General features: G+C 40.7%; 1 long non-coding RNA gene across 1 annotated transcript in view; it reads right to left on the reverse strand.

Annotated features, from left to right (window-relative positions):
• Positions 1-15,391, reverse strand: part of LOC121932017 — a 162,853-nt gene extending 147,462 nt beyond the window's left edge. Inside the window, exon 1 of the long non-coding RNA XR_006104248.1 lies at positions 15,203-15,391. This is a non-coding gene — a long non-coding RNA (uncharacterized LOC121932017). The remainder of the gene's footprint in view (positions 1-15,202) is intronic.
• Between the last annotated feature and the right edge of the window lie 1,120 nt (positions 15,392-16,511).

Consider the following 16,511-nt stretch of genomic DNA (forward strand, 5'->3'; position numbering starts at 1 on the left):
CAAGGATTTCCCAACCGTTTTCTCATTCACCACAAAGATCAGCTACCTGCAGACTCAATCATCTCACAGGCTGAAGCAATTTGTTAAACATTTGATGTGCTGATAAAAAAAAATTCACTAATTTATTACCAACAGCATTGATCAGTTCTGAGACAAGCAATCCATGAAAATGGCAAAAAAAAAAATGTAGCTGAAGAAGCATCAAGAAAACCACTTACAGTTATTAAGAGAGAACTACAGAGGAGCCAAGGAAAGTTTGTAAGCCCCATCTTAGGCTTTCCTTGAGAGTCTCTCTGTGGGACTTGACCACTTGGAGGAATCGACCATCCGCCACAATATTAGGAAGAATAATCAGTCTATTCAACACTCTTTCTACTTTATAGTATTTGTGTCATACGTGTGTATGTGTGAGTTTATGTCCATGGATGGAGTTTATGTCCATGGACTTTTACTTGATAGTAATGAGAAAAGAAAGGAGGATTATACAGGTATATTGAGTTGTGTGCGCAACACTGTTTGTGGCTCCCCATGGGGGTCTTATGACAGGGCTCACAGGATGTACCATCATTATTTTAAAAAAAGTCCCTGGTCTGTTTGGACCCTAGCACATGATGAGAGCATCAAAATGGCAGCTCCCTGTATACATGGGTGCCGCCATTGTTACTCTGGTGCCGCACAGAGCTTGCATAACGAGTGCACCAGTGGTGCACCGTGGCGCACTTGTTATGCCACCACCAGTTCTTTTTCCACCATCAGGAAGCCGTGCAGTTTGGCGGCTGTGACTTCCCTCTGGCAGAAAAGCCACCGCCACCAGCCCGGACCTTCAAAGAGGTATGTATCAGGCCACAGATACAATATCCAGAAGAATCTAAAATACCAATAGCCATAGTGTAGCTGAGCTATGTAAAGCTTCAATAGAACTGAAATACCTGCTGAAACTATTTCACTAGCTTAATCATGGAGATACATTCATCAGTTTCCAGACTGTATAAAATTTGAAAGCACAAGTTTGCCTCAATGGCATGAACTACCCTCTATTTTTGCTATCAGAATGCATGAAACAGAGCTATCCCTCATCCCTCTTACTGCTTCCCATTGTAATCCATCTTTACACACAATGGATAAGAGCAAGTGAACTCATGACAAGAGTTAAAATTTGAACTGAGAACCACTTAATAAACCTTTTGCTGATGACAGCCTATTGTGTCTTTCAAATCCCACAACCTCTACAAAAATTGGTAACTTCATTTCAAACATACACAGGTTTCAAAATAAACATATCCTAATCATTTCCATGAAACTTAACACTTTTCTGCCCGCACTCTATTTATGCTAACTGACATAACCTCCTCTCCCATCTCACTAGTAATCAGCCATACTTACACCCATTATACACACTCCTGACTAGATACTTCCACAGAAAATGTTCTACAAAGGGTTTCTATGGTGAAAGTCCTACCCACTTTGGCTTTATTGACATAATTATGTTGGCTGGAGCTTGAGGAGTCCAAAAATAATTTTTTCATGGTCCACTCGATATATACATGTTTAGTAAAAACAGGACTTTTTCCCTTGAAGACCACAAGTATGATTGTTCCCTTCAAGGTACAAATAACTTATTAGCCTTTAACTGTATAAATTGGTTATGATCACATAACTGACATTCAAAGATGGGTATATATTTGGTTGTGTTTCTGTGTTCTTTATTTTAACTACCTGTGTAGTCCTAGGAAAGATCAAATTGCTGCCAGCAAATTGTCTGAAAATCCCAGAATGATCTGATACAATGGAATCCAAGGCTATAATATTTAGATGTAGCCATGTCTGTTTAGCAAGAGTTCATCTGCTTTAGCACCCATATTCCCAGTAATGTACAGAAAGAGTCTCTTGTATAAGCAAACTGATTGCGTACACACAGTGGAATTGAATTAAATGTGCTTTACAGCTCAGGAAATACCATATCTTAGTCTACAGTGACCCTCTTTCAAAAATTAAAGAAGGATTTACCACTTTTAAGGTATCTGAGACAATCTGATTATAATCATGCAAAATGTTGTCATAAATGGACCTTTTGACATAAATATTTCTGTGTGTACAGTGCGTACTTTGTTATAACAAGCAATTTACACACTGAAAAAGCTATTATACAAGGGATTATGATGATAATTAAGTACCTGAAACTATTAAACCTTGTCCTTAACAGAGTCTAAAGAGCAGGGAACTTGAAGTGAAAAGTAAACCTAGAATATAATGGGGCTTATTGTCACTAAGTGTCAAGGGACAGCAGTATTAATTGATCAGCATAATCTTTCAGCAGCAAACTCTGTTATAAGAAAGATGCACATTTGAAAGTAAAGGGATCCAAAGAATAAAGTGTTAGTTTAATAAGAAATACTGATTTAAAACTAATTTAAATAATTTTAACAAAAAAGAAAAACCCCACCAACTTTGTTATACTTTTCCCTTAAAACCAGAGAAGGTACTTTGCTTATACAAAAAAGATGAGGGTGGTTAGCACTCATCTAGTGATGTTCTGAACAATACATAAATCTACTGTATTCAAAACTACACGCATATGTCAATCAACAAAGCCTCTGACTAGGGAGCTCCTTTTACAGAGTATTTTTTGCCTACCATCCTCTAACTGAAAGTTTTTTAGCAACACCAGTATTGGGAGGATGTTGAAGAAGGACTGGTGAAGCACAGACTTTTGATATTGGGATATAGCACTATGTCTGTAGAAGTAGTAGTAAACGATACAATATAGCTTGAACTAGGAAAAAACGAGATGCTGTTGTAACTGCAACTGCCTCCAGAATCCCTTACTAAACAGCTTATTGTTGTTCTTAATTGTCCTCAAGTCAGCCCTGACTCATGGTGACTCTGTGAATGAGACATCTCCAATATCCCCTGTCTTCCACTACTCTGCTTAGTTACTGCAAATTCATGCCTGTGACCCCTCTGATAGAGTCTATCCATCTGGCATGCAGTACTAAACAGCATAAGCAACAAAGCAGATAGAGAAGGGAGGGCAGATAATCCTACCCCATATCCCTAACCACCCCCCTTGTATTAAAGAAATATAGTTCTAATTTGGCCACCAAGTAAGTCGAAACTGGTGAAAGAAAAAGTGTCTGGATTTATTTTCAAATAAACTTTCAGGTGGCCTTTAGATGGTTCAAAATGTTTCCTTATTATGTAAAGCTTACCTGGCCTGGTTGTTTCATTTCCCACATGCTTATTGTTTGTTTGGGATTTAAAAAAAGGTTGCTGAAACATGTTGAACTGCTCTTTTTTGTAGTGTAGGAACTTCTTCCTATTATTTTTGTTATTTCTGTCTACCTCTCTGAAGTATTTGTGCCAAGAAAACTCCATGTTGGGTTGCCTTAGCATCACCATAAGTCAAAAACTACTTGAAAGCACAAAACAACATTAGTAAAACAAATCAGCCCCCGGAAGAGATGCCAAAGAAGGAAATTCCAAGTCTCTCCTTCAATAACAAATTTTTTAAAAAAACCTTAGCCCACCAGGATTGAGTTAAAGAGAGACACTAAAGTCTCTCACTCAAAACATGGCTGAATCAGTATCTTAGAAAACAGGGCATGGTAGGACTTGAAAAAAGCCAGTTAGAGCTGGGCATGGTTTAGATGATGTAGACAAATCCTCTTCTATCTGCCTAGTAATAAATTGATTCCAGTTTTGACTGAAATCCAGCCAAGCAGATTTGTCATTCCATAGGTGACCAACCCATTATAGTATGCATGAAATCCAGCATGGCATAGTGATCTGAGTGTTGGACTATGACTTTGAAGACCAGGTTTCAATTCCCAGCAGAGCCAACTGGGTGACCTTGGGCAAGTCACATGCTCTCAACTTCAAGGAAAGGCAATGGCAAGCCTCCGCTGAACAAAATCTTGCCAAGAAAAACCCGTGATAGGTACTCCTTAGGGTCACCATAAGTCAGAACAACAACATTAGTATGCATATCAAGTTTCAAGTGCTTAGATTTATTTCACTGTTGAATTCTATTGCACAGACCAACATACTCATACTTTTATTATTATAGATGTGGTTGCAGTATTTTGATTTTATGTATTGTTTTATGTGGATGTTTGTTACTGTTGTAAACTACTTTGAAATCTTCAAATATAAGCAGTTTACAAATATTCATCAATAAATCAATAAATACAGTGAGGTTTTTAAATGCTGCAATGTGTTCTTCGGTTGTTGATTTGTCTGAAATCATTATGAGAAAACCTGGAAAGTCTGCAAGATTAGTTGAGTTTCCATAGAGCTCAAATCATACATAATATCTCTGACCATTTGGTACCAAGTTGTCACAGGCGGTGCACAGACCACCCCTTTGGGGCGGCCTGTACCCGTCCCTTTCCCCGACGGATCAGGGCCTCAGCTGCCACAGCGGCAGCCCAGAGGCCCCGATCCGCCACTTTTCCAAGCCGTGGGGAAGCGGCAAAAGGCCACCTCCCTGCAGCCTGGAAAGGGGTATCTTTGGGGTTTCATGCCCCAAGGACACCCGACAGCAGTGGGGAAAAAGAGAAAGGGGCAGCTCGGCCCCTTTCTCCTGTGTGTCGCTGGCGCAGCCATGTAAAGGCTGCGCCAGCAACACAAACCCAGGAAGGAGCTCCAAAATGGAGCTCCTTCTGGCACCGTGGAAAGGGCACCACAGGCACCCTTCAGTGGCACCAGGACATCACGTCCGCGCCACTCCGTTTGGATGCGGCGTGGCCATGATGTCATAATGGTGGTGCCCATGTGGACAGGGTGCTGCCATTTTGTACATACTCTGTACGTACTAGGGTTGTGGGCATCTAAAAGAGACACCCCCAGGCAACCCCAGTATGTACCAAGTGCGTACAAAATGGCCCGTTTGAACAGGGCCACAGAAAAACCTCAACCCAAAGCTTAGAAAAAGTTACTTTCTTTTTACAAAGAGTGAATCACATAGCCCTTCAGATGTTGTTGCATTGCAAGTCTCAGCAGCCCTAGATAGCATAGCCAGTGGTGGGGTGTGCTGGGAGGTGCAGTCCAACGACATCTATATTTAAGTTATAACTTCCAGAATCTCTGGGCAACATGGGCAAGGCCTCAGCCACATGCTCTTTCAAGGGCTTTTGTTCCACTTGAAAAAACAGTGGATACCTCACCTGACATGCAGACATAATTCCAAAATGGGGAAGCAAGGAAAGGGAATCTATGTCCAAGCGGGAGATGTGTGGTTTTGCTGTAATGCCACAGGTTTTGTGAAGCAAAACAAACAGATTTTGTAGTGATCTTCAGGTTTGTGGAACTGAGGTGAAGGAAGCCCAGAAAGCTGCTTCAGGAGAATCACTTGTATGGGATGATAAACACAGGAAAGTCTTTATTTCCTTCTTTAGCCAATTGCACTTGGGGATGTCTATTTTCTGCACCCATTCCAAGAGCAATACTTTTCAAAACTGAATTGCAAGGCAGTGCACATCTACTTTGGTGGAAGATTTGAAGACATTTTGAAAAAAGCTGTATTTTCAAAAAATGCCCTGCTTTTATAAGGACGACCACAATTTTGCATTTTGTGCACATGTGTGCATGTGAGTGCATGTGCTGTAATTTAAAGGAAGTCTCACTTTCAGACAAAAACCACTAGTGGTGTGAATAATATGGTTATGGCTTCCTCCTGTTTGGCAGGGCAAGAGGAGTTCAGCAGAAGCCAGCCGCTGTGGTTTGACTCTCTCCCTGATAATGACAGACCTTCCCTCCACCCCAGGAAAATGCAACACTCTAAAAACAAGGAGGAAGAAAAGGAGAGCCATTTCCTTGCCAACACCGGTAGCTGGGAGGCCTGGAATGACGCCACAAGATACCCTGCTATTTATTGCCCATTTCCACCCCATAGGAAGCAAGGGAAACGCTTGCCAAAAATAAGAAAAAAGAAACCCTCCTTGCTTCCTGTTTGACTTAACATTTGACAGGACAAAGTCAAGGATAATTCTAGCTCTCTGTTTTGAGATTTCATGCAGCCAGTTGCTTCCCTTCTCAAAACAGACTAGGATTTTAAGGTATCAGTGCTTTCAAGATGATGTGCTCCTTTTTGTAGTTTGCATTTGGACTTTTGCATATACTGTTCCAAGTACTCTTTTCCTGCAAAACACACACATGCACACACATATACATATTGTATTTATGTTGAGTACTACTGGTATTACAATTACCTTTTCACACAAATCCACTTGAACAAGGATTATTGTTTTAATTCTCAGTTTCACAGTCTACCAGATGTTACTGACTGGAGGTCTGGATCATCAGTAATTCCGATTATATCCAAGAATCTGGCAATCAGTGAAATAATTTTGGATAATGTGAACAGTTTCCTACAGCATCACTTGGTGTAGCTGTGCTGTTTTGATCCTACTTCCAGCAGTATCATTGAGATGTTTCATTAATATGCTTGGGATTGCTTTCAAAGCAACCTATCACAAAGTGCATTATCATCATTTGGTACATTGTCATCATTTAACTCACATCCCACTTCTTCCCCAAAACTGGTATTCAAGGTGGCTTATAAGAATTAAAACAAATTAAAACAGCAGGGATGAGAAGTATGTATCTCACACGGAGCGCATCTACACTGTAGAAATAATATATCACTTTAAGTACTGTATGTCTGTCCTATGGAATCCTGGGATTTGCAGTTTTGCAAGCACTTGAGTCTTCTCTGCTTAAGAGTGTTGGTGCCTCACAAAAATACAAATCTCGGGATTCTGTAGGATGGAGTTTTTAATGAACCTCATCACCATACAGTACCTTGCAAAAGTATTCAATGCTTGCCCCTTTGGATTTTCCACAATTTGTTCTGTCACAGCCTGGAACTGGAATGGTTTTAACTGGTGCTGTTACCACTTGATGTACACAACTTATTCAACATTGTAAAAAGCAAACTATTTTCACTACATAACATTTTTTTATCTGCAGTTCCACATTAGTCTATATTTTAAATGACAACTAAACTAAACCCCTATCTTGCTTCTGTGTTGTCATATTTTACAGTATTTCTCAATTCAATTATAGGGTATGGTTTTACTTTAATTTGAGAGGCCAAGGATTTTCCTAACAGTCCTAACTAAAACCCAGGAGGCCTCAGCCAATTAATATAAATTGGGGGTAGGAATTATGAAGCCCTCCAGATGTTGTTGGACAGCAACTCCTAACATTGCACACCATTAGCTAGTTTGGGTAGGGGCGTTGTGCCTGGGGCTTGAAGTCCAACGGTATCTGGAGGTTCCCACCCCTGGTATACCTATGCAGAGGGGATATCTCAGACGTTTTTAAACTTCAGGTTCCAGAATCCCCCATCCTACATGACCCCCATCCAGATTTTGGAAGATGGAGTCTCAATGGTTAAGAAACACATGCAGACAATACTGAATTAGATGGACCAATGATCTGGCTCAGTTGCATTCCCATACTGTCACTGAGTAGTAGTATCATTTGGGTCGCTTTCCGGATCCAGAGCATCCTCCTGCCATTGCTCAGTTACGGAGGGGTTCAGTATATCAACATATTGATTAGAAATTCATTTTTTAAATTTTTTTACAAATTCTGTTTTTAAGGCAAATAAACATGAACAAATTAACACAATGGCGCTTTACAGACTGCCCAAAAAGGGTGGTCTGCTGGCGCCGCTGGTTGCTGCATCCAGGAACCGCAGCGGCCAAACCACGCAATTCCGGGACGTAACAAAAAGAAGCCCAAAAAAGCAGCTTCTTTTTGCGTTGTGGAAATGGCGCCCCAAAGCACTAATGGCGCACTGGTGATGTCATTTCTGCCATGTGACGTGTGGACGCTAGGCGTCCATGACGTCAAGATAGCAGCACCCGTGTAGAACGGGTGCCGACATTTTGTACACACCAAGTCTAGTACGTGCGTGACACATACTTTTTGCCCATTTGTAACGGGCCAGTGTTAATGTAGACTGAGTGGATCTATAAAGCAGTGAACATACATGGAAGAAGTGACATGATTCTGTCATGTGCCAAATCGCATACACATTATTCAGTTTACTTTTTGCATGACCAATCAACCCACTTTGGACAGTTTGCTTGTGATAATGTAGATGCCAAATGAGTTATTAAATGTGGCAAAGATTTATTTATTTTTACAGTGTCAAAGGCTGCATCCGCACTGAAGAAATAATCTAGCTTGACACCATTTTAATTGTCAAGGCAAAATAATATGGAATTCTGGGAACTAGAGTTTGTTGCTGCACCAACATTCTCTGACAGAAAGGCTGAATGTCTCACAAACTACAGTTACCAGAATTCCATAGCATTGAGCCACAGCAGTTAAAGCCATGTCAAACTGGATTAATTCTGCAGTGTAGATGTAGCCAAAAGCTGCACATTACACTTTACTACTATTACCAATACATCAACAGCATTGTTATGTGATGATGCCCTTAGCTGCATTAATGATGTGTGATTTTTCACCCCCAGGAGCACGTTATTGTGGCAATATTCCTCTGCTACACTTCATTGCCCCAAAAAATAATTGGAAATAAATTAAGTTAGATACAAAGGAGGTTTTAGTATGGAGTGAGTCCAGAGCAACTTACTACACAACCAATGCACATAACTGCCAATGGTATTGCCAGTCTTATCCACTAAGCATTGTAAGGGACAGGTGAAATCTACCCTGTCTTTATCAATGAGACTGTGATGACCAATTAAACTGTGATGCAGTTGCCAGTCTTATCCGGGCATTAAGCTCAAACTTAACATGAGCTGTGCCCACAGTGAGGACCCAGACAAGCCAAAATAAAGCTGCTTCAGGTCACTTTGGAGGTATGCTGTTTAAATGATGCATGCGTCCTAAGTGGCCAGAAGCCATGCCAAAGCCATGCTCCAGTCCTAAGGAATGGAGCACAGCTTTGGCACAGCTTCTGGTCTCTTAAGATCAATGTGTCATTTAAACAACATACCTCCAAAGTGACCCAAAGCAGCTTTATTTTGGCCTGTATGTTCGGGCCCTAAGTTTCCAAGTGGTTATGACTAATCAGAAAATGTAGCCCTTTGTGTTTCCATATAAGATCAATATGTCAATTCTGACTTTATTTCTTCCTCTTTCTCCTGAAACTTCTCTATCAGCTCTCTAAATCTGCCTCAAGCATACTCTTTACCTCTGAAGCTCAAAGGCATCTTTGTTGCATTTCACATTTACTTCACTATTTCCTTCATGCCCTTTCTGCTCCTTGTTTGACAAAACATGACTCCCACACCTTCCACAGTGCATTTTCTTAACTCTCTCACCGTTGTTAGGATTAGTCTGCTAACGCTAGCAAGTCTACATACTGTTCAACGATTTTATGTCTGTAAACATTTGTGACAATATAAAACATTTGTTTTCATCATTGGCTGTGTTCTTGAGGTGACTTCTTTTTTTTTTTTCTTTTTTTTGCAGGACTGTTCACACCACATCTCTGCAAAACAATCCTATATTTCTGGGTTCATTTAGATTGTACGCCGGCAGGTTTACTTTATCTATTTTATTCTTTGTATGTACAGCGCTGTGTAAATAATAATGGTAATAATAATAATAATAATAATAATAATAATAATAATTGGGTACTGTGTTGAAAAATGAATTCACATGTTTGTATAACCTTGGGTATTCTGGTCTAAATCCAACTGCTGATCCCAACAAAATAAACCCATTGAATCAACTGCTGAATGGTAAATCAACTCATTGACTAAGATCAGCTACGCTATGTAGATCTACCAAATAGATTTAGATTACTGTATTACTATGATGGTTCTTAGTTTAGTTCCAGTTTCAAATATTTCACATCACATCACCAGTAATGTACTGTTATCAAATCTTAAACCAGATATTAAAACCATTTTTGATTGATTGATTTTATTCTATTTTATTTATACCCGGCACTTTAGAAATGTTCTGGCTTATTGAGGCTAGAATTTCTACTAGCCATGACTATCACACAAACAATCAGAATAATTTCCTGAGCATCACCAAGTACTGAAAGATGGGGAAGATCTATGCTGCATTTTACCACCAAGGGTGTTAACTGCACTGCAGAAATAATATAGTTTGATGCTGCTTTAATTGGAGCCACCATGGCATAATGGTTTGAATGTTGGACTGCAACTCTGGACACCAGGGTTTGATTCCCAGCTCAGCCATGAAACCCCCTGGGTGACTTTGAGCAAGTCACACATTCTCTGCCTCAGACGAAGGTAATGGCAAACTTTTTCTGAACATATCTTGCCAAGAAAACCCCATGAGAGGTTGACCTTAAGGTCACCATAAGTCAGAAATGACTTGAAGGCACACAACACACATATATACACTGATTTAATTACCTTGGCTCAGTGTTATGGAATCCTGGGATTTTTAGCTTGTTGTGGCACTAGACCTCTCTGGCCGTCAAAAGTAAATATCTCACAAAATTACAAATCCCAGAATTCCACAGCATTTAGCCAGGGCAGTTAAAGTGGTGCCAAACTGCATTATTTCTGCAGTGCCAGTGCAGCCCTAGATTGTGAAAAGGTAGTTCTAGTATCTTATATGGGAGAATGAATTTGCATTAAGTGATTTTGAGTATAAATCCATAGAGTTATCTGACAGTCTTTGTGTCTTGCTTTTGTAGATGGAACTGAGTTAGTCTTGGTAGCAGTGTGTGACTCTAGTCTTTCTAGTATTCCACTAAAGGTCTCACACAAGAGGATTCTCCATCCTACAGCAATCTAAAGAAGATTAAATAAGAAGGTGGTTACAATGTGACTGAGGAAATCTAATTATAGGATCCTCCCCACTCCAAAAAAATTGGGCATGAACCCCAAGGATACTCCTGTTCAGCACCATGGAGAAGCGGCATTCTGCGACTTCTCCATGGCGCGGGAAAACTCTGGATTGGGGCTGCAGAGCTGCTGGTGAAGCTGCCCTGGCCCCAATCCAGAGTGAAATGGGGCAGTCTGTACCACACCGTTGTTAGTTGGTCTAGTTCTCTGGACTGATAGCACTGTGCATTTTTATAGCTTCAACTTGCCCCACTTAGAATTCAATTTCCTCTTCTGACAGACATGCAGACAAATATTGCCAATGGCTCTAATGTGTATTTTGTCCTGCTTTAAGTGCGCACCGAAATATCGTTGCTATGTGGATGATACAGAAACAAGGGGGGGGGTTATATGTATGTTTTTAAGAAGAAAAGAAAAGAAAGAAAGAAATCACCTGGCATCCTCCATCAAAGATTTTAGGAGCCATCAAATTTAATTTCCTCTTCACACAATAAAACACCCAGAGGAACCTTTAATGGTTTGCATTATGTAACAGGTTCTATAAAAATAGCAGACCAGCACTGGAGCACTTCCTTCCAGAGACGCAATAACATATGCTGAAAGGATCCTGGCTGGCTCCCATGGCAACCGTGGGAGATGACACCAAGAGAAAAACAGCAACAAAGGGATTCAAGTGTGTGTGTGCGTGCATGTGTGCGTGCATGTGTGTGTGTCTGCATGCATGCATTCAAGAAAACAAGGCCTGTCTTCAGGGTTGTGATGCAGTGAAAGAGAGAATTGGTTAGTATTTTGACTCCTGTTCCTGTAACACAGCAAAGCTGTGCACTTTTGCCATTAATTCTCAGAAGCCAAAATATTTAAGCAAAAAATAGTATTTCTGAAATTATTTAGAATCCTAGAGTTGGAAGACACCTCAAGGGCCATCGTGCAGGAGTACATAATCAAAGCACTCCCAATAGTGTCTCTGTTTAAAAACCTCCAAAGAATGAAACTACACCACTCTCTGAGGCAACATATTCAACAGTTAAACTGTTTTTACCATCACAAAGTTCCTCCTGATGATTTGAATGTCAGGTCCTTCTTTTGTATGCATAGTTCCTTCCAACCACAATTGCTTGCAGGACATGTTTATTTCTTTGTTAAGATTCGTCACATTTCACTGTGTTCCTGAGCCCAGCTTTTTATAAGGCATGCCCTTGCCAAAGTGGATGGTGATGATGATGGTGATAGCAGTAGCAAACGTCACCCAACCCTAGACAAGGGAGCACAAATATTTGCACATACCCTGATTGTCCTTATAACATGAAGAAGGAAAGCAACCTAGCATAATTTAGATCTGAACAATCGGGGGAGATTTTACTTATTTTTACTGCCCCTTCTGCTTAAGTTGTGTTTCTCGGGCATGCCGCTCTTGAGCACTTGCCAAACCTGAAAAATGCTCCCAGCCTCAAAGAAGTTGTCCGTTCCAGGTGTACAAAAAACGGGTTCAATTCAGCCAAAACAGGGCAGATTTAGGACAGAGTGGTTTTTACTTTTCAGCATAGACTGTGTAAAAATCTCTTTCCTTACTTTGGTGAATAATTAATATCATGTGCCCTATTATTATGCAGTAATGCATGCTTAGTCCAAGGATCAGATAGGTAGCATTTTTAAAGAAAGACTGCCTCTCTTAAGTCTTCTTGCCTAGCTTATCTAAATGCCAACCAATTCTCTTCTTTTTCCCGGCATAAAAGAAATAGGTGTTATGCTGGAATCAGACTAACCATCAAGAATGGCTGCTTACCAAAATCTTTCACCTAGAACAATATCTGCATTCATTACTATAAAAACATAGGAAGGGACCTAGTCAATCAGACCTATGGTTGCCCAAACTGTAGCATTGTTATACACAGGGCCAGCCATGAGCTATCTACGTGTAAGAAACAAACGTAATAGACTTTTCCATTGGTGCTCCTAGGGAGTAGGTATTCAGAGGCATGCTTCCTCAGTATCCACAGATACTATGGGCCATTGAAACTAATAGCTACCAACAGTCTTATCCTCCATGAATTTGTCCAGTCCCCTTTTGAAGTCATTCAGTTTGGCAGTCATCGCTACATCTTGTGGTCCTTACAACATGAAGAAGGAAAGATGACTGGCAGTACTACTATGCATTGCTATACAATATTTTAAATCTGAGAGAACTGACAGCTGACATTTCTTAAGATTTTACAGTGGATACATGTTATTCTTAACAGCCCAGACAAATATGGTGCATTTATCAAACTTGATAATTTCACAAAGCTGAGGCACGATACTGTACTGTAATTGGGAGCAGCAACTGGATTTAGAGCTTGTGGTACAGAACAGTGAAGTAAAGGAAGATTTAAGTGTGAAGTGGTGGAGGTAGCCATTTTTCCAGTGAGTTTATTCATGTGTTTAATTATCTAACATTACTTGGCTTTGACATTTTGGAACAAGACCTTTAAAAACCTTGATGTTACAGTGTGTTAAATGTTTCATTGTGATTCATTTGCTAGGACTAGATATTGCTAGGACTAGATATTGGCGGCATTTGAGATGAGTGTGACAGTCTGTGTAACAGCAGTGGTGTGGAATTAGCATGTCTAACACAGGCAACAAGGACCAAGTTATCTGCTTCAAGATAGGAGATCCATGGGAAATCCATGGATTTTCAAAAAGAAAATTTTCCAAGCTGAGAGGGAAAAGCTCCGGGTAGCAATTCTTTGTGTAGAATTCAGAGATGTCTGCAGAAGTAAACCAAGTATGTGAAAGCTCATGCTACAACTTCTTTCATACAGTTAGTCTCAAGGTGCTACAAGAACCCTTTGTAATCTTTCTATAGGTAGTGCATATTAGTGAAATTGAAAGGTGTGGTAAAGAAGAAATGTAGCCAAAAGTAGTTTATTAGATTGCACTTTAACTTGTTTTTTTCACCTTTTGTTTCAACCTTGTATGAACACGTTTTTAGTTTAATGCATGGTTTTTTAAGCAACTGTTAAGGAAAGCAGCATTATTTCTCAAGGCAAATGGAAGTATCATCTATTTAATTTTTTTTCTTTTTTTCTAAAATGGCAGGTCTCATACAAAAAATTGAAAATTATTAAACCAAACTGTCTCTGACCATTCTGGATAATCCCTACATGGAGAAGCAAAAGCTCTCTTCTCCATATCCAGCTATGGCGCTCCTTTCCCCACCGGATCGGGGCCTCAGCTGCCAGAATGGCAGCCTCTGGGGCCCCAATCCGCTGCTTTCCAGGCCACGGGGAAGTGGCAAAAGGCCACTTCCCCGCGGCCTGGAAAGGGGTGTCCTGGGGCTTCATGCCCCAAGGTCACCCGACAGCAGCGGGGAGGAGAAGAAAGGGGCCGCTCAGCCCCTTTCTCCCTTGCGTCGCTGGCGCAGCCATCTAAAAGCTGTGCCAGCAACGCAAATTGCAGAAGGAGCTCCGTTTCGGAGCTCCTTCTAGCGCTGCGGAAAGGGTGTTCTATGCGCCCTTGCACGGTGCAAAGACATCACGTCCGCACCGCCCCATTTGCAGGCGGTGCTTTCGTGACGTCGTAATGGTGGCCCCCGTGTGGAATGGGCGCTGCCAATTTGTATGTCCTGGGGATGTATTAGGGTTAGGTGTGTGCGTTAAGGCATGCACTTTCCCAAACCCTAGTACGTCCCCAGGACGTACTTTACACCCGTCTGTAACGGGCCAAAGTTCACATTCATGCACACACCTCTAGAATATGCTGCCCCTTTAAATCAGTAATTAGAGAATTGCACTTTAATTAAAAAGAAAGCTAAAACCCTATAAAGTCCAGTTTATTTTGGGATTAGATATTCACCATCAAGTTGTGGCACATTTTCAGTGTCACTACACAGAAGTGAGGGAGAGGGAACCTGCATAAAAGAAAGGATTTGAAAAGAAATAAAACTCCTTAGCCAACAACTCTTCCAGAGGCCCATGCACTTGACATGTAGCAATAGATTCCTGTTCTCTAGGCCCTGCATGTCAAGCCAATGTCAGAAATACAGTCTATGCTTTCTCCTTACAAGTTACAAAATGAAATCCAATCCTTTGCAAATGACTTCACATGGATATGGGAAGATGTGTCATTTCAAACCAAAAGTGAAGCCTGATGCATACTACATTTGTTCTTGAACCTGAGCTCACTCAGATTTGTTTTTTACCTATTTCATCCTTTTTCATATACTGCACTGGTGCAGGGCCAAATGCTTCAGCTAATTCTGTGGTCCCTATCCAGAGCAGTTTTACTGAAAACTCATTGATTCATAGCTTTCACAGAAAACACAATCTTTCCACAAACTACTGATCATTTCAACTTCCAGAATAAATGTGCAAAGGAGAGGAAACCCATTAGAGGAATGCAAAATAAATTACCTGGGTAGACTTCCAGCACAAATAATTATGTTGCCGTCTTCCAGCATGTGCACAGCTTGAAGGGGATGCAATAATTTTTTTATATATGTCCATTAAGAGCAAAATGTTGCTGTGACTGCATTTCAGTTGGCGATGAAGTCATTCCCATATACTATCTACCTGTTGTGAGTGCAGTTTGGTAAGCCAAGAGTTTCTGACTTAAAAAAAAAAAATCTCTGCTGGCAAACAGCTGACAAGAACTGACAAACAGCTATTGCAGCTTTCCTAACTTCACTCTTCTCAGAAGTGTTACAGAAAAACTCTCGTCATCCCCAGCCAGGGAGACAGGATATAGGACATATAGTCCAACATGTCCAGAAGGACAAAGGTTGGAGAAAGCTCATTTGCTGGGATACATCCACCTTTGCTACAACATTTTCTCCCTTCACAGTACATTTTGGTTTATTTTTCCTAGTGTGGTTTATCAGAAGGGAGGGGTGATTACTTTGTTTCCCCAATTTGGGATCCTCTCTTTCCCATCAAGGTAACACTCAGCATATACAGTATATTTTCATTTATTTATATGCCTTGCTGTTGTTGTTGTGTGTTCAAGTCATTTCAGACTTATGGTGAGCCTATTTATGGGGTTTTATCATGGGGTCTTTTTGGCAAGATTTGTTCAGAGGAGGGTTGCCATTGCCTTCCCCTCAGGCTGAGAGTGTGTGACTTGCCCAAGGTCACCTAGTGGGTTTCATGGAGTCAACCGCTGATCTCCACAGTCACAGTCAAACGCTCAAACCACTATGTCATGCTGCCCTACATTACAATATTGGCCTATGATTAACTGATGAATTGAAACAGTAGGATTCTCATAAAAAGGAAAAGGGGTGGAGAAAGAAGGAAGCTAGCAGCCCACTTAAGAGTCATTGGTTTATTTTAGCACAGAGGTTGCCAGCCTGGGGGCATCAGGGGATCAATGAAGTGGCATAAAAAATGCATGACCCCTTTGACTTCCATCTGTTACTTTGAAATATTATTGAAATGCATTTTTTTCTGGGAAGGGGGTTCATAGCTTTGATCAGATTTTCCAAATGGCTGGTGACCCAAGAAAGGCTGAGAATCACTGTTTTACCATGGGTTTTGTGGATTTCAATCCTCTTCTTCAGATGCATTGATGGAGTTAATACCAATCCACAGGCATATTAGCAATGACATTTTACACATTTGTGTAAAGGGGCCAATGTCACAAACTGCTTCTTTTGATATGGTATTCTATTACACTTTGATCCCACCCTACAACTAAGTAACTGAGGGTATAGCCACATTGCAA

This window comes from Sceloporus undulatus, chromosome 5, assembly GCF_019175285.1.
Source record: "Sceloporus undulatus isolate JIND9_A2432 ecotype Alabama chromosome 5, SceUnd_v1.1, whole genome shotgun sequence".
NCBI lineage: Eukaryota > Metazoa > Chordata > Lepidosauria > Squamata > Phrynosomatidae > Sceloporus > Sceloporus undulatus.